Raw genomic sequence first — 26,024 nt, forward strand, 5'->3', positions numbered from 1 at the left:
TCCCCGAGTAACATATGTTTAGTGAGCAACCTGGACCTTGCAGTATGTTTAGTCTGTACCTCGAGTTCTTGTAGCTATAGGACTTCCATCTTCCAAAATGCCGTTATGCTTCAATGGAAGACTTTCAAAAAGCCACAGCAGTAACTTTCCCCTTCCTAATTGAATGGCCGCCATAGTTCTTCGGGTCTAAGCCAAAAAACTCAAGGGACTGCTTAAATGTTACTCCAAATTGAAATTTAGTCAGGGGAGTAAAGTCAGTATGCATCAAACCATGTGACATCTCCCTGTGGTCTAAGACCTAAATACTTAACGTCTGGATGACCAGACATATGATCAGGTCTGCATGTGAAGTAAGGGAGTACTAACCCTGTTTATCAAAATGGTCCTTCTTGGACCTTTAAATTTTATTCAAACAGCGAGTATCGAGCCACTATGAATATAATAGTTTTAGTTAACTCCCAGATTACAAACTCATATAGTAGTAATAGTATCCTTGAGTGTATTTTAGCAATTTTTATAGACACAGGGAGGTACTACCACTTAGCACAGTAGAGATTCACAAAGCAGAAGAGCAGACAAGTGTGACATTGTGGTGCACAAAAACTAAAATAGTCTGAATGGTGTTATACAACTTTACAATGGTTGGTCCAAATAATACAATGTAATATGCAGTGTAGGTTAATTATAACTGAGATAAGTTCCTTGGCAATTACTGATTAAAAAACTGTTAGTTACACTCTGTAAAGCACAAAATTGTGGATTACCCGTGAGCTTCTATATTGGGTGACCTAAGTTTAATATTGGACAAATTAGAATCATATCAGATGATTCAAACTGTGTATTACATTTGTCTAGCACCAATAAAAGAGCTATGGATTATGCCCACTCACTTATAGATGTAATGAAAATTCTGCGTCTGCTAACAATAAAACACAGAACATTCTGTGAGCTACAGACTTGTTATTCCCCATAATTAGCGAGTCACTGAGTGGTGGGCAGTCATGATAAACTAGATATCCCTAACAGCTGTGCCGCATATCAATACTGAATGAAAGCTGTGTAATTTCATAACAGTATCCACAGTCAGTAATAGATATACTGAAAAGTACAGTTTATGAGCTTTCTGACACAGAGATCGAATCCATAAGTGATGCAAGAATAGACCCTCACTGTCACAAGTGGACTGAAGTCACATTTTAAACCTACACAGGTAAAAGATAATTTTAGTAATTTGTGACACCTATATCAGCGTTCTATACATGTAGACATAGAAATTGGGGACACAAAATCACCAGAGTGCACGCTGACTTATGTCTCATTACTATATGCTTTGTCGAGGTAAATCGAATGCCGATAGAGTGAGAGATATAACTTATATCAAGCAATCATCAGGGATCTGGGTAATCACACCCAGGCTATATGTATACCTGCCTCTTGCACTAATTATTTCCTATACTTTTCATTCCTTTCATAAAATGATGTTTAAATATATGTACAACCATGTCTAGATGTAGCCATATAAGATATGTGTAAGAAATCATTTTAAAGGAAATGACATATTAATCGGTAATACTAAATAATGAAAATATAAATATCTGCATCTGAACATTTAATTACAATATTAATTCCTTTAGTGTTGATTGCATGAACGCATATAGTTTTAATGAGCTGTATTAAAGGGTAAACCCCATTTTGACTTGGCATGTCAAACCTTCCCTGCGAGGCCAGCGTTGTCCCAATGCTAATAGGCCCATTGACTCCGCTCAGCCTTGTGAAGACCCGGGGTATTAGAGTCTAACCTTACAAGAGGTACTCTGGGATTTCTGGGTCAAATCACGCAAACAGGAGACAGGGAAAGATACAACAATATGTTTATTAGAGAGTTGTCTAATACAAGTCCTCTAAATCAGCAAAAGGATAAACCATAAAACTTTTATAACCAGACTAACAGGTCCCAATAAACACCAGTTTACCGCTAGACTTCCCAAACCTTTGCCACACTGTCCATGTTAATGCCCAACTGATTCAGATCTGATATGATGGAGTAGGACCACAAGAGTATTATGGAGCTACTGTTTAGCAGTGTCAGCAAGTCTGCAAGTCCGAGAAAAGTTTGTAGTTCAGTAATCATTATACTCCCAGTCATAATCCTTAGCACATTGACAGCAGCCGAGACTCCAACTTCATTGACTTTCAGAAGCAACATGGCACACACACCCAGAAGCCTCCCCTGCAGGCCTTTTTAAAATGCCAAAATGTTCCATGTTGTTAATCCCTTCCTGCAGGGTTATCCACAGGTCTCAAGAAAAAGGTCTCCTCTGATTGGTAGAGTTCAATGAGGGACTATACAAGAAAGTAGTCATGTGTCAGAGACAAATTAGTTCTCCCCCTGCTGTTTTCATGCCACAATTTCTGACTGAGTTCTAGGAGATAAAAATGAGATCTTGATGTCATTCATCCCTTGGTGATGGTGGGTGATAGCCAGTCACTCCCTGTTTCAATTCCTGCTAGTCATTTGTGATGTCAGAGGGGCTCCAGCTGCTCCCAACTTCCTATCCTTAGTGTTTTAACAGCAAGTGACTGGCCCAGAATAAAACATCACAACTTTTCCTGTTAAAGAACAATAGCTGGACACTCAATTTTATAATTCAGGTTTACTGTATGTTAATAACAAGCCTCGTTATATCCATTCTGTCACAGGCCTCATCAAGGCAAACCAAGTTTCCCCATCTGTAAAAACCCAGCAATAAGCTGGATCAGTTACTGAACCTAACTCAAAAGCGGTTGTCATATAGATGCCATACTAATTCCTCCTCATTGATAAATGTGCTGCTTCATAATGAAACATGTCCTAGCCTGCCAAGGGTCCAATTTCTATGTAGGCTGCTGCAAAAACATAAAAACGTGCCAGCGAATTGGGTCAGCACCTACAGGGGCACACGCAGGGGGGGTTTCCTAGTCTCTGGAAACCCCTGTCCTTCTGGAGTGCTTGAAAATTTTTGTTGGCGGAAAATCAGCCAATCGTGAGGCTACCTGTTACTGATTGGCCTCAGACAGGAAGTGTCACTTAACTTCCTGTCTGAGCAGTGAGGAGCGATGCAGCTGAAGTGCACTTAAAGGTAAGTGAGAGATGTGTGTGTGATGTCAATGTGTGTCTGTGTGTTGACAAGGGAGCTTGTAGATATATAGTGTGTGTGATGGCACGGGGCTTGTGGGAATGTAGTGTGTGTGTAATGGCACGGGGCTTGTGGCAATGTAGTGTGTGTGTGATGGCACAGGGCTTGTGGCAATGTGTGTGTGTGATGTCACGGGGCTTGTGGCAATTTAGTGTGTGTGTGATGCACAGGAGGCTTGTGGAAATGTAGTATGTGTGTGATGGCACGGGGCTTGTGGCAATGTAGTGTGTGTGTGATGGCACAGGAGGCTTGTGGCAATGTAGTGTGTGTGTGATGGCACAAGGTGCTTGTGGCAATTTAGTGTGTGTGCGATGGCACAGGAGGCTTGTGGAAATGTAGTGTGTGAGGTAGGTGGTGTCTAATTAATGGGTGTTATTTTGTTTGTGGGGTTATGGTGGGGCAATTTAATTTAATACTGGGGTTGGTGCAGACTTATTAATGTAGGGTGGGGTGATTTATTTAATGTTGGGGTGGTTTGGGCGCTATTAATTAAATGTGTGGCAGAGTTTTGGAAAAAGGATTGCTATTTCTTAAAAATGAATGCAAGTTATTTATTTTGTGGTAGGAAATAGGTTTATTTAATAAATGTGATTACAATTATTGTTGGGGTTGTTTGGGGGAAATAGGACTTTTTGATAAAGGTGAATAAAATTATTTTACAGTTGGGCTGGTTACAAGAAAGGGCACTAATAATAAAACATGAGTTGTTTTTATTTAATGTTGGACTGCATAGCGGCAGGGAGGCCTACTGTGTTCACTCATTGCTGGTATTTCTATATCTCATGTACCTATTCTATTTCCAAACAGGGACTCAACATTCCAGCATCCAGAAAAGCACAACTGAGCTTAAGACTCGAGCAGCAGCAACAAGTATTGAAAGCAGGAAGAACAGGTAGGAGAGAGCAGGACAGTCTGCCAACTGTCCTGATTCTGGTGGGGCAGTCCTGAGTTTGGGGACTGACCCACTCGGTCAGGACTTTAAGGGGAAAGGGGGCTGAGGGGGAAAGATGTGGGATATTGGTGGGTACTGAGAAAGGGATTTGGTGCCCATGAGGGGGGAAGGGCTGGGTAAATGATGACCCCCTGGGATCCTGGGAAAAAAGTCACGTAGCGGGGTATTGGGAGGGGGGGTCTTCCACCTATTTTGGTTGAAAAGGGGTATTCAACAGTTTGGGACTGGTGGATGGTTATGCATGCATGATGCGGGTGCTGGAAGAAGAGGTGCTGGGTGGTAACATTTGGAGGGGGGCTGATGAGAAGAAAGGACTTAGGGAGGTGGCTTAGGACAACACCCCTGTTATGTCTGTAACTATCGTTACCAATAAAGATTGTCCAATACAATCAATGTGGTTCCAACGCACAAAGAGATTTAATTGCAAATTTGAAGAAAGTATAACCGATACATATGCTGTACACTGAATCTAGTAATAGCTCATCAATCCTGAAGTCTGTGTAGTTGAAGAGGCTGTTACTGTGCCAGTGGCCTCCTTTTATACAGTTGGGTTGAAAGAAAACAGTGATGATGTAAAAATGTACACAGAAAGATAACACTAAGATCGTTCTTCATTGGTTCAGGGTTTAAGATAGTCCAGTACATAGCAGGTCATAGGTCAGTTCAAACGATGCTTCTCCAAAGGTGGGGGCAACTCACTCCAACAGCTGTGTACGTGTCTTGCATCAAAGAACCTCCGAAAATCTGGTTTAAACTAACTGTCACGGGCACTAGGAGTCTTTGCCCAGGAAATCACCAGATGGTAACTTACCATAGTAATATAGGTGGTAATAGATACTCTGGTAGCAGGGTGACAATGGAACCGGAAGAACAGCAGATGGTGAGAGAATGCTCAGGAAAAGTCTATGACTAGCAGCATTGGTAATGAGTATAACTTTACACGAGGAACTAGATGGACAATGAAACGTGAGGGTAGTCAGTGGTCTGCGAGTAGCAAGTTGTACCACTGCTATAGTGAGGAGGAATGTCCAGAGGTAACGAGGAGGCAGTGAAAGTCAGTGGTCTGCGTATAGCAAGTTGTACCGCTGTCTAGGAGAAGGAATGGAATCCAGGTGGAGGCAGATAACAGGGTAGTCAGTGGTCTGCGGATAGCAAGTTGTACCACTGCTATGTGAGAGGATACTGGAAACAGGTGACACAGGGAACAGGAATCAGTGGTTAGCATATAGCAAGTTGTACCACTGAAATATATATGTGAGGAGAGCACGAGGAGATGAATGCTATGCAGAGTATACACGGGCACACAGGACTTGATCCCACGATGATATCACAATACAATGATAACAGAGCAGCACTGCTAAAGTATACAAAGTCACAATAACAATCCAGGCAAATAGGAAACACAGTCAATGGTAGTGACAGTCTCCGTGGATAAAGGACTCTGGAGGAGAACACAACTCAGTCCAGCAAGATATGCAATACAGGAACAAAGTCAATGAGAAGTATGCATACCGCGGTTCAGGAGAGCAGGCTGTCAGCGAGATGTGCAGGGATACCTGAACGGCTGAAGGCCGGCAGGAGGAGAGACCACTGGAAGGTTGAAGCGGTAATCAAGTTGGTGCAGCGCACGGCAGGTAAATCAGCATGAACAAGGCAATACTCTGGAAGCAGTAGTAAAGGAGCTGGAGCATGAAGAACACGGGAGAGTTGAGGCGGTCTGTACTCCAGTAGCAGAGATGGTAGCAGCGGAGCGCTGACCCGATGAACACAGGAGAGTTGAGATGAGCTGGAACTCTGTAGAAGCAATGGAGGCAGCGGATAGGAATCAGCTGGCTGCAGACACGATGAACACCGGGGAGTAGAGGTGAGCAGGAACTCTGTAAACACCACGGAGGCAGCGGATAGGAATCAGATGTTGTAGACACGATGGACACAGGAGAGTTGAAGTGAGTAGGAACTCTGTAGAAACAACGGAGGCAGCGGATAGGAATCAGCTGTTGTAGACACGATGAACACAGGAGAGTTGAAGTGAGTAGGAACTCTGTAGAAACAACGGAGGCAGCAGATAGGAATCAGCTGTTGTAGACACGATGAACACAGGAGAGTTGAAGTGAGTAGGAACTCTGTAGAAACAACGGAGGCAGCGGATAGGAATCAGCTGTTGTAGACACGATGAACACAGGAGAGTAGAAGTGAGTAGGAACTCTGTAGAAACAACGGAGGCAGCGGATAGGAATCAGCTGTTGTAGACACGATGAACACAGGAGAGTTGAAGTGGTCTGGAAACCACAATGACATAACAGGAATCAGCAGGAGCTGAATACACGAGGAAACACAGGAACACGTTCAGAGGCTCATGGGAATGAGATTCCAAGAACAGGCAACGAGGTATTGACCTCAGGTGCTTTAAATAGGGAGTGTTGCCTGATCAGCCAATTAATGAAAAGCAACAGATACTGAAGGCTTGAAAGGGCTGCACATGCGCAGACCCTCAGGATGGCGGACGGCCACGGTTCCTAAACACACGAGGAGTAGCACTCACAGTCCGGTGAGTGACACTAACCCATTAACAGAGCATTTTTGAGTATTATTCTTATATTAATCATAATTAGTGATTGCAATGTGCGATGATACCGTATTCCTGCTGGTGAAATGTGGATTAATATAAGACCAAACACAATACTTCTTTTTATGACCTGAACCATAAATATATGTAATATAGGTTTACCTTTGTGTAATAAAATCTCTAAGTCCTTTATTTTAATAAAAGAATGTGAGTTGAAAACTTCATTAAAAGTGAACTATTTACAAATATAGGTGTGAATGTAAGTGTATTTACTATGTTTTCCTATATGATTACGTTATTAGTGACTGTACGCCGTTGCATACTAATCGTACAGGAAAACATTACAACTGTATTTATTCATTTAAAACAACTTCATCCAATTATTTGACTTCGACACACCCATGCAGGTCTGTGAAATGGGGACATGCATGTGAAAGGTAGGGTTGGGTGAGATGGCCTGCCCTCTCTGTGGGCTAGTAAGCAGTGGGGGTGTGTGGGGGAAATAAGCACCATTTTCATGGAGCTAAAGTAAAAAGAGAAATGTCACAGGGTAATATGATCCAACTGGGGAAAGGTGATTCGCTGTAAATGTGAGTCTTAGAACTGATAAAATGAAAGTAGAGTCTGCTACAAAAGGAATTGATGAGTTGTGTGACACAGACAATTTGGGGGGGTACTGCCTGTGTCACTGTTATGGGAGGGATGTCAGCACAAGCAGTCTGAATGGATGGGGATCCCTCTCTCCGGCTCATGATCTGAGTGACACCGTGAACTGGCCCCGAGAGCTAAGCAGAGAAACTGCTCTGGGGAACAAGGCTGTGGAGCTGAGAATAGTGGGTGGGATGCCCACCCTGCCCACCCTCCAACAAGGTAATCTGGCGTCTGAAGCCCAAGTCTTGGGGCAGGGGCAGGGGCATATGGGTGGCTGCAGAGAGAGCAGAACAAAGCCAGCTGAGACTTATAGACCCTTGCCAGCGGGACATGGCTTTCGGCAAGTGAGACAGAGATAGGAACAAAAGCGGGAAAGGAAAGACAGAAGAGTTAAGGAGGAGAAAAGCAGAAGGAATGGAGAGTAGAGTGAAAGTGAGATTGGAGAAGAATGAAGACTAAACTAATGCAAATGGAGAGAGAAAGGTAAGATATAAATCAATTATACAGAGTTAAGGATAAAATGTAAGTGACTGATACTGAACCTTTTCTTTCCAAGTCCTCAGGATTTTGTGCAGAAAAAGAGATAGAATGTCCAAATGTGGAAGCTTATATAGAAATATATAAGATCCTGCCCTACGGATTCTATTGACTGATGACGAATAGCTTAACAAAACTTTAACCCTTAATAAGTAAGTGCATTGCACACAAACATATTACGTTTATGTGCTATAGGGCCTCTCTTGTCATAGTAAAAAATTTGTTAAATACTGTATGGTTTGCAAACCAGATGAAATTGCAGGTTTGATGTTTTGAAAACACTATTGTAGCATACTATCATAGATATTATTTTCTTCATTATATTTGATTATTTATTTTATTCATCATACTCAGTTTGCTTTTTGTATGTTATGATTAGAGTGAACTAGTATTAGCATTTCTGGTTTTACAGGATTGGAAAATATTGATATGCACACAGTTTATTTGCTACTAGGTATGTTATGAAATTTAGACTGTAAGCTCGAATGGGGCAGGGACTCATGTGAATGAGTTCTCTGTACAGCACTGTGGAGTCAGTGGTGCTATATAAATAAATGGTGATGATGATGAAATGACTGCCACAAATAAGCAGCTATGAATCGCAAGACAGTTCACAATCTTATCCATATACCAGAAAACACACAGATGCAGCACTTACGTGTAGTCTCTAATGTCTAGTGCTTGTTCTATGCCCAGCTAAATGCAAGTAAATACATAGTTAATATTGATAAGGTTAAAGTAACCAATCAAATTTTGTCTTAGAATATAAATAGATATCACAATCTTATTGGGATCCAGATACACGAGTAAATTATGTTAACTTGCTGTCTAGCTTATATAGATTGCAATGGTGTGTTAAATAAAAAAAAGTCAAATTTATTGTACATAATCAAGAACAAAAAATGGAAATATTAATTGAAAATGTTAATTAAAATAGGTGGATAAGAGCTCCAAAGATAATTGACAGCTATATTCATGCTGCTTGTGCATTGCAGTTCAATAACATATTTAAATAAGTTAATTGTCCAAAAAAGAAGCCAGGATTGTGACATGGATACTTGTGATGTTGCTGTCCAGTGTGCGTTCCTTTGTATGGTTAGATGATTGTATGTTGGTGTGTAGAGAAGGCACACGCTAGTGGTTAGCATATTGTGTGTACATTCAACTGTGGAATGAACATAGCTACTTCCGGTCTGGAGAGTGCTGTCAGTGACCAGCGCGTTTCATCACGTTACCGTGAAAGGCAAGAAATATAAATATAACCGTAATTAGCCCACATCTTATAATAAAATCCTAATAGCTATAAAAATACTGTCATATGCACACGTATACAAACCCTATATACCAATAATACCAACACTGTTGCAACACTCGATTTTTGGAAATTTTTTTGTGTATATTATTTTTCATTCATCATAGTTCACATATTAAGGTGTTTCATTTGTGCCTTGGTTAAATAATCATTTGGTCTGGTGATTCTATTAACACTGTTTTTCTTGGTTTATTTTTGTATACATTAAATATGAGTTTGCAGTCTCCGAAGACAGCTTCTATGGACACCTAAATAAATGTTTGCCTTTATTGCAAATTATTTTCTTACTCTCAATATTTACCTCAGCTATTGGAGCATTTATTGAATTAACTTGAATTAAACTGTTTGGTGCTCATTTATTTTGTCCATAAAAGCTGTATAATGAATTATAAAACATTACATGAAATTAAAGTTAAAGCAAAATAATTATTGTATATACAAATTTAGAGCAAATAATAATGTATTCACCCACATTTTCATAACAATAGAGTTACTTTCATTTTTTTACCTGATAATCTACTGAACAAGCTTGTGCTAAATAAGTGACAGTGATGCAGTAGAATACTGTATCACAAAGATAATAAAACTTCATTAATGACTTATTGAAATACCTACACAAAATAAAATCACTGTAATTGCTTAAACTAATGCTTATGGACAAACAATAACAGGAAAATCTATTAACTTCAATTAATCCTAAACCTCAGTACGGTGCAATTCAGATGTAAGATGTTCACTTATGTTTTTATGACAGCCAGTAACCATTGTAGTGAGATAGACTATGATTTGATGTAATTAGTGAACAAACCTGTTCTGACAACTAAACAAAATGTTAAAAATAAAGATACAGTTCATCTAGTGGAAAAAATATTGCAACTTGTGCTGATTAAGTAGATCTTTATTCGTACATCGCATGATGGTTCATTAGAACATTTCACTTAAAATACAATGCTTTCATTTTGGAGTGAGTTGCCTCAAAAAATTTGGAGCTTAAGGGTCTTTTACAACTGCATACTACATATGTTATGACTCAAAGGGGCGTATTCAATTGTTCCTCCGGCCGCCGGAAAAACGAGCGCTCTAAAACTATTACCGGATCTGCGGGATGAAATTCAGCGAGTAAACTACCGTATTAACGGTTTTTGCGCGCAATATTACCATATAAACGGTAATAGTTTTAGAGCGCTCATTTTTCCGGCGGCCGGAGGAACAATTGAATACGCCCCAAAGGCTCTTTTCTTTTTACTGATTCCTATTGCTACATGAAATAAAATGTGCAGCCGTAACATACTTTTGTGAATTTCAAGAACTTATAAACATATTAAATAAATAAACAAAATGTAATCTAAATTCTAGAATATGAGGTTAGGGTTAAAAATGATACTGCACACCATACATTTTTGAAATGTCAACCTGTGATAACAATAAAATAAATTTGCAAAGTAAATATTACAGAACAAATGATGCTAATTTACTTGAACACACACTAAAATTAGCATAACTGCATTATGCATTTGTTGACAACAGAAGGACTTCTTAAACCTTTTCATTTCATTTTGTGGGATGCATGTTTATAAAAAGCAGAAGAAATAGTAATGATTGCATTGGGATTGTAATTTACATACATAAATACATGTTGTTAAAGCAATAAAAATGTCTCCAATGAGAGATTTGTATTTGTATTCATTTGGTTTTATTTGAAAACTATAAATTATGTGTGCTTTAAATTACAACACTGGATCATATATATGGGGCCTGATGCTCAGTTGGACACATTTGAGATCAAGAACGCAGGTGGAAAATGCGTTTACACAAAAATATGCGATTAAACATATACACTGGGTTGCACAGATATTAACATCTGATCTAATCAGCATATACTCAAAATTGCGTGTAAAATTGCATGCTGATATGCTATTACCCATATCATCAGGGGCTGGATGGCAGACTTTAGCTCGGAGGGCAAAGACACAGCACCTGCCTATAAGTATTGGCCCATTGTTAAAGGGTGTTTTTTGTTACAATATATAAATACCTATATAAAAAGTGGCTATTCTAGTGTTGCTTAATCCAGTGGTTCTCTATTATTATAAGTGTAAATCTTAAACAATGAAAACAAATAATGCAACAAAAAACAAATCTCACTTTATATTGAATGAATGTGATTTTATAATGTACATTACATATATATGCATATATTTTTATATACACATACACATACATATATATACACATATATATATATATATATATATATATATATATATATATATATATATACACATATATATATACACATACACATATACACACACACACACACATACATATATATATATATATATATATATATATCACACATACATACCAAGCTCTGTGCTGTCAGCAATATACTTTGAGCCAAGGGAATTTGAAGTTCTCTCACGTTCTGGAATTCAGTATTCTGGCTTCTGGAGCTGGACCTTTCTATGGGATCATTTTGGGAGGATTACATATACGCTTTACATGATTTGCTTATTGTATACATTCTTCCATTGCTGATATTGATGCAGATTGCATTTATTTTATTGTACACTAAATAAAAAGTTCTGAAATCAGGGCTCCAAGAAGATCAGTTAATTTAATAGCAGCTACTCCAGCTCAAAACCCTGAGCCTGAGCATCCCTAGTAAAAACATGTGTACAAATTTCTAAATAAATCAGCCCACTGCCTGTCATTTGCAAGACACAGTGTGTGGGCACTCAGCAATAACAGACCAGCTGGGACAATGCACAGCTTACCACCAGCTTAGTGTTAGCATATCTTATCGCTATTCAAAATGTCTGTGAAAACAAATGTTAAATAAATGTTTCTTGTGCCACCATACCCACTATTCTAGCATTTGCTATAGTTGTGACAGCATTCCAGATTTCAGAATGTATCTTGTTCTACCTACATGTGTTTTCTGGAAAAGCACTGTAAAAATCTTGAGGGATCTCTTAATGCTAGAAGAATTTGTCATGCGTTTTCGCACAAATAAAAAAAAACACTAACACAACGCCAGCAAGAATCTGGCCTAGAGGCTGTATTTTTTTTTTTAGTAAACACAATTTTGATTAAATTAATATTATATATAATGGAATATCCCTTAATATAATAATTTAATCAAATACAACCTTTAGTCTATATAATATAAACTTGACATTGTTATCACTTACATTAATATATTTTTTATTATAAAACATTAATTACTATTTTTTTTAAAATGAAAACACAATTTTCATTAGATTTATTCTATATTAAGGGATTTAGGTCAGGAATAATATATATGCATGACACACACAGAAATAACATATATGGATGAAACACACACAAATAACATACATGAATGGCACACACATGACTGTACTTTATTATTATGATTTCTTTTTCTATATCAGAATGCTTTGGGACCATTTTTTGTGATATAGAGAATTACTCCACTCATGGGCATATTTCTGCAGTTCCATCAGCTCCTAATTTAATCCTGCCCTGTCTGCAATGTACACCCATATGTCACTGCAGTGTACCAAAGTTTTGGTACGGGGAGGGGAGGTTTCCAGGCAACTGAAAACTTCCCCTAAGTGCGTCCCTGACCTTGGCTATTTTGAGCCTCTGGGGATACAAACTGAATTGATAAATATAACAGGTTTGATTCACATTTTGATGCAAAATGTGTTTTTAATTAAACTTTTGTTGCTCACATTGGTATATCCATATTCTGAATAGTAGAAACAGTATTTGAATCCGCTTCTGTAATTTGTTCTTGAACATGTCGTCAGCCCTATTGAAATAAATACAAAGCTATAGCTATAGCTCCTGAATCACTAATGATTCCTGAGGGTCTGAATTGTTCAGCGATTTAAAATTACCGCACATTGTGGGAGATAGCCGGCACTTTGAGTCCCACAAATCACTATATATGTTAAGTAGTGATTTTTAGTCTGGCCTTCAAAATTGCTGTTCATCTCTTGCGATTTGCGACAATTTCAAACTCTGCGGTGTTTATCAAACTCTCCCGTGTTTAGCTGAAAATTGCCATTTGAAAGGCAAGACTCATTTCTAATTGGTTGCAAATTTGAAAAGCAAAACTGGCGGGATTATTACCTCACTAACATTATAAATAGCAAGCTACTTCCTTATTTGAGTTGAAATGGGTTTAAGGAGCATAGAGAGAGGAGGTGAGACTGCAGAAGAGAGATTATTGTTTGTTCGGAACTGAGAACAAATGTGGTTTGTCTATTATTTCATACTTATTATGTTTAGTTGCTCTTGTTTGTCTTAATGTGTGTATGTTTATTAATATTTATTTTTTTTGTGAATGTTTTTTTTGCTGATTACTGTTTGTCCCGTCCTTACTTGTGAGTGTATTTGTTAGTTATTTTGTATTTCTCCTGTGTCTTTGTCAAAATGGTGAGAGGAAGGAGAGGTGAGGAGCCTAGGGAGAGTGGGGAGGAGGAGAGAGAGCAAGTAGGAGGTGAGGAGGAGCAGGAGGAAAAGGCAGGCTCTTCTGTGGGCAAAACCAAGTCGGGGCATAATGTGCCCTTTAGTTATGAAGGAAATTGTGCCCTCATACACAATTTAATACCAGTGTATGAGAGGATTTGGGGAGCCTTGCTACAAAGAGCACTTTTGCGCGGAAGAAGCAGCTGTGGTCCCAATTATGTTACTCAGTTAATGCAGTGAGCCCCATAAAGCGCACCACTGAGAATTGTAGAAAATGCATAAGCGACATCAAGTGCTGAGTCAAGGACAAGATGGCCAAGGAGAGGCGAGCAGCTGCCGAGACTGGAGGTAAGCCTGCTCTTATCGTGTCCTATACAGCCTACAAGGAGGAGATCAAGCAACTCATCCCTATAGAGCTCCTTGAGGAAATTAATGTGCGGGACACTAACAGACCTGTGTCTCTACAAATAGCTGGTGAGTACTGTATAATGGTGCAAATGTTTGGTGTTTATTCTTTAACAGTTATCCTGCAGCATGTAAAAGTTGAATCTTTCTGCACATTGCCAACAGAGATCAGAATACTTTTAAAGATGTTTTTTATATTTGTCATGGTGAATGTAATTTTTCCACTAAACAAATCTTAATAGCAAACATTTCACATGTATGTCCACACTGGCTCTGGCCAAAAGCAGACAAATCCAGCGCCAGCAACATCATCAGTAGCAGCAGTCCACACCAATGAGGAGGAAGACTCCCTAGAACAGTGTTGGCTAACCTATGACACTCCAGGTGTTGTGAAACTACAAGTCCTAGCGTGCTTTGGCAAAATAAAAGCAGCTTATTGCTGGAAGGGTATGCTGGGACTTGTAGTTTCACAACACCTGGAGTGTCACAGGTTAGCCAATGCTGCCCATGAAGGTAAAGCCAACTATGTTGTAGTGTTTGGAAAAACATGCTATTAATTATTTGCCTTTAATGTAAATCACCTGTAACTGCTACTGTACCGAGAATGGTTATATATTTTTTTTTTCAAAGGAACATCAGAAGCACATGCCTGCAGTGTCACTATTGGAGACACAGAGAATCCAGATAGTGCAGATCTACAAAGTGAGGGGTATATCACCCTCAAAAGTGTGCCGCACCTCATGGAAGAGTCGCAGCATTGTGATACAGCACCACCAACCACTCCAGAGAATCCCCCACTGTGGCATGAAGATCCGCAAACTGGGCCCACTTTGGCACAGTCTTTCCATCAGATTAGCGATGTGCAGGCCAATTTGGTCCAATTTCATCAGGACTCACTGCAGGGTATTCAAAAGCAACTGATCAAAGGCTTTATAGCTTTGCATCAGATCAAGAGCCAGCAAATTCGCTTATTTACCACTATGGAGCGCATAGACACTTTGTTGGTTTACATCAGCACGGGAATAAATAATCTTACTGGGGCAGTCCGGAAGATGTCCGTAAATTTCACATCTATTTTTGACAAATACTGTCACATCTACCAGGGTCAATATCTTCTCCTGGTACCAGCCAGACCCAAGCCCATCATTACCCACTACTCCTGTGCAGAGCTGTGGGAGAAACAGGGGTGGGAGACAGGCATCTACCGGGGGGGCAAAATTCTACAGATCCCCCAGGCAAGACCAAAAAAAAAATTGCATTAAAAATATGTTTTTTAGTTATGGCAAAGTGTTTGTTTCATATTATGCAAAACAGACTGTGTAATTAATGTTTATTACAATTTTGTCAGGAAATAAATATTTTTATTTGCTACACTGCTGCTGTTTTCGTTTCTAATCTAGATACACTTATGATATAGTTGTTACATTCCAATAATGCCTACATAGTTATTTCCACAAACATATATAAAAGGCATACACTAAGGTTATTGGTGTTCTCCCAAAAACATGTCCTTATGATGCTCATAATGTACATGTTACAAAAAATTTAAATTAAGGTTACTGGCACAATAATTGCACTTACTTTAAAACAATTCTCACCTGAAAAAGAATTATTGATGAGTCTCTATGACCTGGCTCCTCTCCTCTGTATTACAAACATCATCTGGTGGAATTAGCTCACCTGCTTCATTACTGTTTAATGTCAGTTTAAGGAGTTTACTTTTGTTTAGGGCCAAAAAATGCAACACACATTATTACAACACCATATCAGGCATATTAACTGAGACATAGAGAGTGCCAGAATTATAAAGACAAATGACCGAGGTGTCATAAACCAGGATTGACACCCATACCCAGAATCTCTTACAATTCAACATAAATACATGTAGCTGATTGAAAACGCACATACCCCCCCCCCACACCCACCCCCCCCAAAAAAATAAAAAAAAATCATGTGGCCTGTATAGCCCAATAGGAACCTGGTGCTGTGGATGTTCCTCTCTCCCTGATGGTGATGCCTTCCAATCAGATGTTGTTCCAAAACCACCAAAGACACTTTTCAAACAATTGTGAAGCAGCCTATGACTAATGGCCATTTTGGTCACTTTTTATACTCCTCATCAGCCTGCATAGACCAATGGTTGATGTGTTTGCAAATCACGACTAGAAAATGCAGTGTCTTGCAGTGGCTACAACATGTGATTTACCTGGTGACCCCATCTGGAAATATTGCCTTAATTGTATAGGTGTTTCCACATTACACATTATATTTATTTGTCCACTGGTGCTGAAATAGTAATAACATACATTTTATAATTATACACTCACTTGCATATATTAATTGATTCATTTTTGTAAAACAAATTATTTTTTAAATACAATTATCCACAGCCAGATAAATCAAATCTTTTTTTCACCTCTACAAGAAAAAATATGCGTTACAGACTCTTGTATTGTGCCTCCTGTTATATTAACATTTTCCAGCAGAGATGGAATCCTAAATTGCAGAAATGGAAAGGCTAGCCCCAATGTAACAGACATTACATTTCAAACATCTAATAATACAGAATTCAGCTGCAAGACGTGCAGCCTGTTTCATGTTGACAAATATGACTACATGTGAAAAAATAAAAAAGAGTGGGGTCCCCCCATCCAAGCAGTATTAACCCTAGTGCTGCCAGCCTACCACTGGTTGCTTGAAAATTAGAAAAAAATGTGCGTGTGGTTATCCCAATTTTCATACTATCATCACTAGGCAAACAAGCCGGGGTGGGTGGCACAATAGCAGGGGGACACTCGGCAGAGGTTCCCCCTGCCATAATGACAAACCAACCCCAGGCTGTTCAGCGCTGGGCTGGATTCCATAGGGAGTGGGGTCTGCAAAAAAAAAAAAAAGTGTGCGGGCCCCCCTCTAGGGACACCCAGCCCAGTGCTGATATCACTAGGGCTCTTTCTACACCCCTGGACGGTGGGTGTAGGGTAATAATGGCAAATTAATGTAAAAAATACAAACAGATACCAAAAGACATAAACAGTCATGGGCATGCTGGTGCTTATGGTACTGCAAACACCAGCATACCCATGGCAGCCTGGGTATGCTGACATTTGGAGAACCACAAGTGCCAACATGCCACATCTTTTGTACCCATATATTTATTAAAACTAATAAATCCCCATATACTCACCAATCTGATGTCTTCAACTTTTGTCAGCATCTTTTAATCCAAAATGGCTTGTAACTCATGTGCAAAATAATTTGTAATTTCAATAAAGTTCTACTAAGATGTCCCAAATTATTTCTAATTCCAATAAAGGTCCATTAAGATGTCCGAAATAATTTGTAGATCCAAATAATCCAATTGAAAATATCTTCTTTTCTTTGGGTCACATAGACCCCCATTTTGTAATTTCACATGGCTTGAAGTCTTTTGTTTTTCGAGTCAGGAGAACCCCCAATTTGTAAATCCAGCCAGAACATGCTTGATGCTATTTACTTTGCTTGTATCTAATACAAGCATCCCTTCGCAAATGAAATTAATAGAGCCGCAAGCTCTATTTATAGTCTAAGGGGAATTCCCATACTGTCATGGGGAACCCCAATAACAGTGTGGGAACTCCAATGCTGAATAGACTGTGGTTGATTTGTCATTATGGCAGGGGGAACCCAGGTTGCATGTCCCCCTGCTATAGTGTCATCCACCCCGGGTGGTTTGTCTAGTGCTGGTACATGAAAATCAAGGGGACCCCATGCTAATTTGTTCCCGATTTTCGTACAACCAGAAGTAGGCTGGCGGCACTAGGTTTAATAGTGCTTGGATGGGAGGACCCCACACATTAATCTATTTTTAAACATTAGACAGCTGCCGGGACATGCAACTGTATAGGCAGGCAGTGTAACAGTGATGTGTTTAGCAATCTCACCTATAGAAAGCAGCGTGTTGTATGTGCCAATTTTCATTTCAAACTCAGCCGACTTTGCAAAATTGCAGTTCATACATTTGGAGATTTGTAGCGCTAGAGTGGGAAAAAAAAATCGGGGCTGCGATTTGCACCGATTTTGAAAAAAACTCACTTCAGGCGATTTTACATCAAATCGCCAGTTAATACAGTGGCGAGTTTAAACTTGCCAGAGAAAATCACTGGATTTTCAAAATCGCAGCTTGATACATTTACCCCCTGGAATCAGAATTTTCCAAAGCAATGGGTTGAATATTTTTTTAAAGATCTCCTGTGTCAATTCAAATTTCAAGAAAAAGATAAGCTGGTCATTAGAATTTCTTAACTGTACAGTACAAGAGCATAAGTTCCATTAATCACTGAGGTTGAAATGTAATTTAAATTGTTAAAACATAGGGCTACAAAATTACTTAAGTACAATGAAAAGTATATATTAGGTTTTATAAAGCATTAATTTGAATCTACTGCTGGTTGTACAACTATTTTGCTTTTCTGTGGTGAAGAATACGGATACAGATTTTTTTTCATAAGCAGTTTATTTACGAACATCACTAAAAGATGAAAAACTGAATTATATTACAGCAAGTTAGATTTTTGCTTTTACTGTATAATGGCAGTAAACAGACAAGAGTTCATGCTCGTAGATTTGCTATTCTTGGTGCACCAGATGTATACTATCCTGTATTTAACAATATTGGTTCGCGTGACCTGCTCAATCAGGATGATAGCTAGTGTACTCTTTGATGTCATAGGAGATGCATGTGATGCCTATGTTTGTTGATGTAAAATTGTTAGAAATGTTCAGTATGGGGTCCTCAAGTGGGCGGGGCATCGAGTGTCATTGCATTTTAACAGAGCGGCTGTCCTGACCTTGACCTGTTTACCGTTGATGCTTGTTTGCTCGGGACCCCGAACTCTGCCTTGATACTGCATGAACTCTCGTTGCCCAAAACCTCGGCCTGATTAACGGACTATGCTAATTTGCTTGTGACCCTGCACTCTGCCTGGACTCTAGTTTTGCTTGTACTTGTGTTGCCCGGACTTCTGTCTGGTCTCTGGACTCAACTCCTCTGTTTTCTTCCCTGGACAGACTCGTGCATCCTGGCAATAGGGTAACTATATTTGTTCCTCCATTTTATCTATATCTGTCATTTTCTTGGAACCTGTTGCTCTGTGAACTGTTCTGCCACACCTGTTCATATTTATGTTGGGAGTTATACCTGTTTATGCTTGCACATACAATAAAAGTTCCAGTATTCCAATATTGGCAGGTTATCGAATCAACCTTGACGCATTTCTGTGCAAATAAACAGCACTTTTATCAGAAGGGCATAAGTTTTAAGGTGAATGCTTAGGTTCTATTTATTCAGGTGCACAATCAATCAAGCACTTGGTAATTGGTTACATACTGTGAACAATCAGGGATTGCATTTACAAATACAGATTAACAGAGAAAAGGAAAAATAGCAAACACAACATTAAAAGTTCAAAAATTATTATGACAAATAAACAAGTGCATCAAAGGATCTCAATATTTAATGACCAATGTATAATATACATTCATACAAACGATCATATTATAAGCTCTTGGAGGTACATATTTAGCTAATCTATAAAACATCTGGCATATTCTAAATTATCAATATAACATCAGAATTGATTACTTATGAAAGAAATGAATCATTTTCACATATAATAAACCTTAGTAGCAATAATCTATTCCAATGATATGTAGCTGAAACAGCTATAAATATAAGAAATTCACTTTTGAGTTTTGTTTGTTGTATGGCTCAGATGGTAAGATATCAGTCCAGCATATCAATGGTCTACAGCCCAAATCATGGATAGTTCAGATCAGTTCACCAGATGTACAACATACCCAATTCATGAATAAAGTTAAAGCAATATAAAAACTAATAATACTATCTATAGTATTCATTGTTTTCCAATAAGCATTGTCTATGCGATTTGTGTGGTTCCAAAGCACAAGCAATTTATTTAGCAAAAGGAAAAGTTTAGCAGTTCAATAAATAAGTACAGTACAGCCGATACATAATACATACGCTGCGCCCGTTGTGCTCTCTGCTGGATCGAACTAGACAGTCCTTCAGCCCAGAAGACTGTGGTCAGTGTGACTGCTTAGCTGATTTCAGGGAGCAGTATATATACATTTGGTGTTACAGTAAATACAATACAGGTGACTTGGAAAGTTTTCATAGATTCAGGCTCCATGAAGGTCCAGTTTAATGCAGTCCATAGATTAGTTCAAACAACCCCCTCCAAGGGTGGGGGGGTCAGCATTCCAATGGTGGGGGTCAGCTCTCCAGATGATGCATACTTCGTTTTCCCACCAAGAGCTGGTTCAAACTGGTCTATTAGTATTACACAGACAATATCATTCTAATAATTTATTCCCTATCATCGATAAATAGCGCAGGCAATGTGCAATCCTTTCAGCGAATGAAGCGGACAACTGCGGATAAATAGGGGATTAGATTGATACCAAATATGACATGCTTCCCATGACCTGAACTTTAAATATCCCTAAAGTGTACATATAACCTTATAATATATAACTATAAACCAAATAACATCTGCTCATAAACAACAGTGGAGTGGAACCATTATAAATATGAAATATATATACCGTAATTGCCGGCGTATAAGACGACTGGGCGTATAAGACGACCCCCAACATTTCCACTCAAAATATAGAATTTGTTATATACTCGCCGTATAAGACTACCCCCTCTTCCGCACACTTTGCACACACCAAATAAAACGTAAAAGAACATCAGATTTGATTTCAACATGTTAATTTATATTCGAATGCCTATGACATGCAGGAAAACTGTCACAAGGCTGTATGTTATCAAACATGTACAGTAAACATAAAACAGTGCAAGTTTATTAAACGTAATTCACTAGTCAATGATAGAAGGAAGATAACAAATAGAGGGAGAGAGCAAGTGCACACTTACCCCTTGGCATAATCTTTAATGCTTTTTCATTTTATTTCCAGTCCCGAACCATCTTTTCTGTTACTCCATATTGTCTTGCAGCAGCACAATTATTATGTTCCATGGCAAAGTTTACAACTTTAAGTTTAAAACTTGCATCATATTTCTTTCTTTTTGCTGGTGCCATGATAGGGTTGATAGGGGTTTGACTGCTGGACATTTTCTATGCTGTATTGTACTGTACAATGGTGCAGTACTGTAGTTGGCTGTTGGCTGTATACAAAGCCTGATTGGATTGGTCCCTGCTCCCTGTCTGCCCTCCCTGTCAGCAGAACGGGGCCAGTCACGCCGAAAAGGCTGGCACCCCTGTATCGCTGCTGATGCTCGCCGCAGCCACGCTGATGACCCGCCGCGGCCGCACTGAATACCGCGCGATACTAGACCCGGTGTATAAGACGATCCCCCCACTTGGAGGCATGTTTTTCAGGGCAAAAAAGTAGTCTTATACGCCAGCAAATAGGGTATATATATATATATATATATATATATATATATATATAAATACTTTGGCGTCAGTTGGTCAGCTTAACATATATTGCAATATGTGGAACTAACATTCCCCGGTTTTTAATATAGAACAGTACTTGGTATAGCGTTAATTATGTGCTTGGAGAGTGCAGAGTATCCCTGTTTTCTTTTCATATATATAATATATATATATATATATATATATATATATGAATGTGTAAGTGCGAGTTTATGCATGCGTGACTTATCGTGCGATTGCGCCATAACACGTAACATGTGGCGTACTGATCAAAATCGCACAGTAAAACAATATTAATCAATATTCTTTCTTTCATCCAATTATACGACTTTGACAGTGAGATGAGAAACCAAAATAGTTCAAGTAAAATCTAAGTCTGTGCATTCATTTAGACAATCTGGTCTTAGTGTGTTCAGACAATGAATCCAATACGATTCTCTTGGACACAGGCATCTGAATCTATCATCTTCTCTCGCAGTAGGGGGGATATGTTTCTATCCTATCATTCTAAGGCCCATTGGGTTACCATTATGGAAATCCCTAAAGTGCAGAGAGACACTATGATCTGCTTTTTGTATATTTATATTACGTGTGTTTTCTAAGTATCATATTTTAAATTTGCGAGTGGTTCGACCAATATATTGGTATCCACATGGACAATAGTGCATATGAAGCATATAATTTTTGTTGCAGTCAGCCCATCTATCATCCCAAAGAGAGGAGGCGAACCCCTTAAACAGTCCTGATGTCCCTACCAACTTTTGCCGGATGTTGACAATTCCATCAATTCCATCTGTCACAGTTAGCATCAGAAACTTTGAGTATTCTTATGCCCCTCATAAATAAAAAGTTGGAGGATTTACTAACTCGCTATGATTCTACCCTGCTCAAAATTGAATTTAAATGTACTATGATCACTACTCTCGAACAAGGAGTCACTGATGCAGACGATTAATCCCATGCCCAACTAAATTTGGTAGATACTCAAGCAAGAACCATACAATCCCTGATAGACAAGGTGGATGACCTAGGAAATAGGCATCGAAGAATTTACATTTTGTAGGCATACCAGAGTCTATTAAAGGAGAGCAGTTATTGTGTTATGTGGGTGTCTCCATACTGGAAGCATTAGGTATCCGCGTGGAGATAGGTGATCCTCAAATTGAGAGGGCCCATAGATTGGGCCCAGAGAGGGAGCGGGACCTAGACAGACACAGACCAGTAATTGCAAAGTTCTGTTTTCTGTAGCTAGAGTTGTGACGTTGCCAGTTTGCATAGTGATGGCGGTAGCTAGAGCAAGAGATACGGCAGATAAACAAGTAACTCCGAGATGCTTGAGTTTGAAAAATCAGCAACTTGCGTGCAGTATGTTTTAAAAAGCACTAGAAGTTTAAATATCGCTGGGGGATGTCACACCCCACCTACTTAACTGAGGAATAATAATAATAATTATATTTTTTTTCATGTTAGTGCGTCTCATCCTTACAAACTAATAACCTGATTAAGTAAGTTTGCAACACTGGAGTTTAAGTCTTGGGGGCATCTGAGTACAAGCGAGCACATTACACTCTTAAAGAAGGGCGGTTCCTATAGGTCAATGTTGTCCCCAGAACATTTTGCCAGCCGGGTGGCACTAAGAAGTAGTGGGGGCAGTTGTTATACTTTGCGATAATATTGAAAAATCTTGGAGGTTATTGCCCACACCTACCAGGACTGGTCAGTCTGGTGGTCATTGGTCTAACACACACTGCTGGCACACATAATGCCTTTTCTAATAGGAGAAACAATGGTTTATTCTATTATAATTGGACTCTGTTGGGCTCCAAGAGCCGGGTGGAGCACCAGGGAAATAGGTGCTGGGGAGAACACTGTAGGTGAACACACCCTTTAGTCGGTTCTGAAAACACTATTTTCACCTTGGATCGCAACACATTCATCTCTTCACTTGTCTCAAAATATCTCCCTACTTGACACCTCTGTGGTGTGTGCTTGAGCTTGGCACACTCTTATGGTATAAAGACAATAGCAAAATGCTCCTTCCCACCCTGTTCACTCCTCAAAATTGTAGGCTGAATTAAGTGACCATTGCATTCAAAGAAGGAGCACACAGGACTTTGTTCACAGACGTATCCCTCGGTTCTGGGCATGTGCAGAGTGATTTTGCATACAATACACTCAAAATCAGCAGATAGGTAACTGGATAAATTAGGCTCTTAGTGCTGAAAACTCACATCTGTCCCCATATGTCTTTCACCCCAGACTCAGTATAGGGCTGCCATTATTATCACTCACAAAGGCTAGGTTCTCATTTAAACCCAGTTCTTAGAAAGATAATTGTATTTCAATGTCTGCTCTTTTTACTCTATATCCAACATTATAATACAGGTAATAACACATATCATATCAAGAAAGGTTTTCCACAAAGTTACCTTTAAGATAATATGTATTCTTATTAACAATAGGTATTTTCAGTAACAGTCTTTACCCGTGTAATAACACAGTGTAGAAAGCATATTTTATTTTACCAGGGGAGGGCTGCCAGACTTTAGCCCAGTGGGTAAGCACACAGCAATGGCCCATAAGTAGCAGCCCACCCTTAAAGAGTGTTTTTTGGTACAATATATATTTATCTATATAAAAAGAGGCTATTTTAGTGTTGCTTAATCCATATATATATTTTTATGCCAAGGCCCAAAACTGGATTAAGACTCTAGGGGGCCTGGGAACTTTAGACAGGGTAATCGCCTATGATGTAGCATGGTTATCATTTTAGACAAATACACAGGCAACACTGTGTGCACTACTGTTAGGTGCACACAGTTCTGGCTTTATGAGCAGTACACAGTGAAGCGGAATATATCTCCCAACTGGCCTAAACGAAAACAGTCACCCAAATTCAGGAACTGTCCCACCAGATTCAGGACAGTTGGCAGACTGTCCTGCTCTCTCCTACCTGTTCTTGTCACTTTCACCACCTGTGGCTCCTGGTTTGTTTAGATCAGTTGCTACTTGTCTGGATACTGGAATGTTAGGGGCCCTATTTGGGAAAAAATGGGTACATGAAATTTAGAAAAAGACCAACCAGCCCCGACATTAAATCAATATAGCACCCATATTTTATAAATAGGCCTAATCCCAACCCCAAAATAAAAATAATAGTATTCACATTTGATAAATAGATATTTTCCCTCCAACTAGCCTGACATTAAATTAATAGCAAATATATTTAATAAACAAATGTTGTTTCCTCCCTCCAAAACAGCCACAGCAATAAATTAAATAGCATTTATGTTTAATAAATATAACCATTTCCCACAACCATCCCAGGCATTAAAAAATTAATTTTCACATTTAATAAATAGACATAATTTTCCTCAACAGCCCCATGTTCAATTAATGGCTCCCAAACCACCCCATCATTAGATTAAAGGTCCAATCACCCCATCTTAAATTCATAGGCCCTACTATTAAATTAAAATTGCCCCACCATCATCCCACAAATAAAATAGCACCCAATAATTATCCCCCACCTGCACTCCACTATTAAATAATAAACTACCTCCCACATTATATTAACACCCCCTTCCCTCACACATAAATTAAATATACTGCCCCCCTCACACACACAATATGCTGCCCCCTCACAATGTACTCACAATGTACTGACCCACACATACACTATGCTGGCCCCCTCACAAAGTACTGACCCACACACGCACACACACACACACAAAATGCTGGCCCCTTCACAAAGTACTGACCCACAAACACACAATATGCTGGACCCCTCACAAAGTACTGACACACACACACACACACACACACACACACTATGCTTGCCCCTTCACAAAGTACTGACACACACACACACACACACACACACAATATGCTGGCCCCCTCACAAAGAACTGACCCACACACACAAACACACAATATGCTGGCCCCCTCACAAAGTACTGACACACACACAAAATTCTGGCCCCCTCGCAAACTACTGACCCACAAACACACAATATGCAGACCCCCTCACAAAGTACTGCCACACACACACTATACTGACACACACTATACTGACAAACACACACACAATATGCTGGCCCCATGACAAAGTACTGCCACACACACTATATACTCACACACACTATAGTGACACACACACACACAAACACATACACACAGTATGTTGACCCCCTCACAAAATACTGTCACACACACACACACACTATACTGATACACACCATACTGATACACACTATAGTGCCACACACACACTATACTGCCACATACATACACACACACACACACACAATATATCACCCCGCACTTATCTGGTACCATCCGCGCCGCACGCTGTGTAATCTTCACATGGGAAGGCACCTGTCATGTAGTGCGCATCCCATGTGACAGCAAGAGGAGGCGGCCACACATAGTGGAAGGGAGGGAGAGGGGACGGACTGCGGCCAGCAGGAGAAGGTGGCTGGTCTCGGAGGAGGGGCCA

This window comes from Mixophyes fleayi, chromosome 5 (genome assembly GCF_038048845.1).
Source record: "Mixophyes fleayi isolate aMixFle1 chromosome 5, aMixFle1.hap1, whole genome shotgun sequence".
In the NCBI taxonomy this organism is placed as follows: domain Eukaryota; kingdom Metazoa; phylum Chordata; class Amphibia; order Anura; family Limnodynastidae; genus Mixophyes; species Mixophyes fleayi.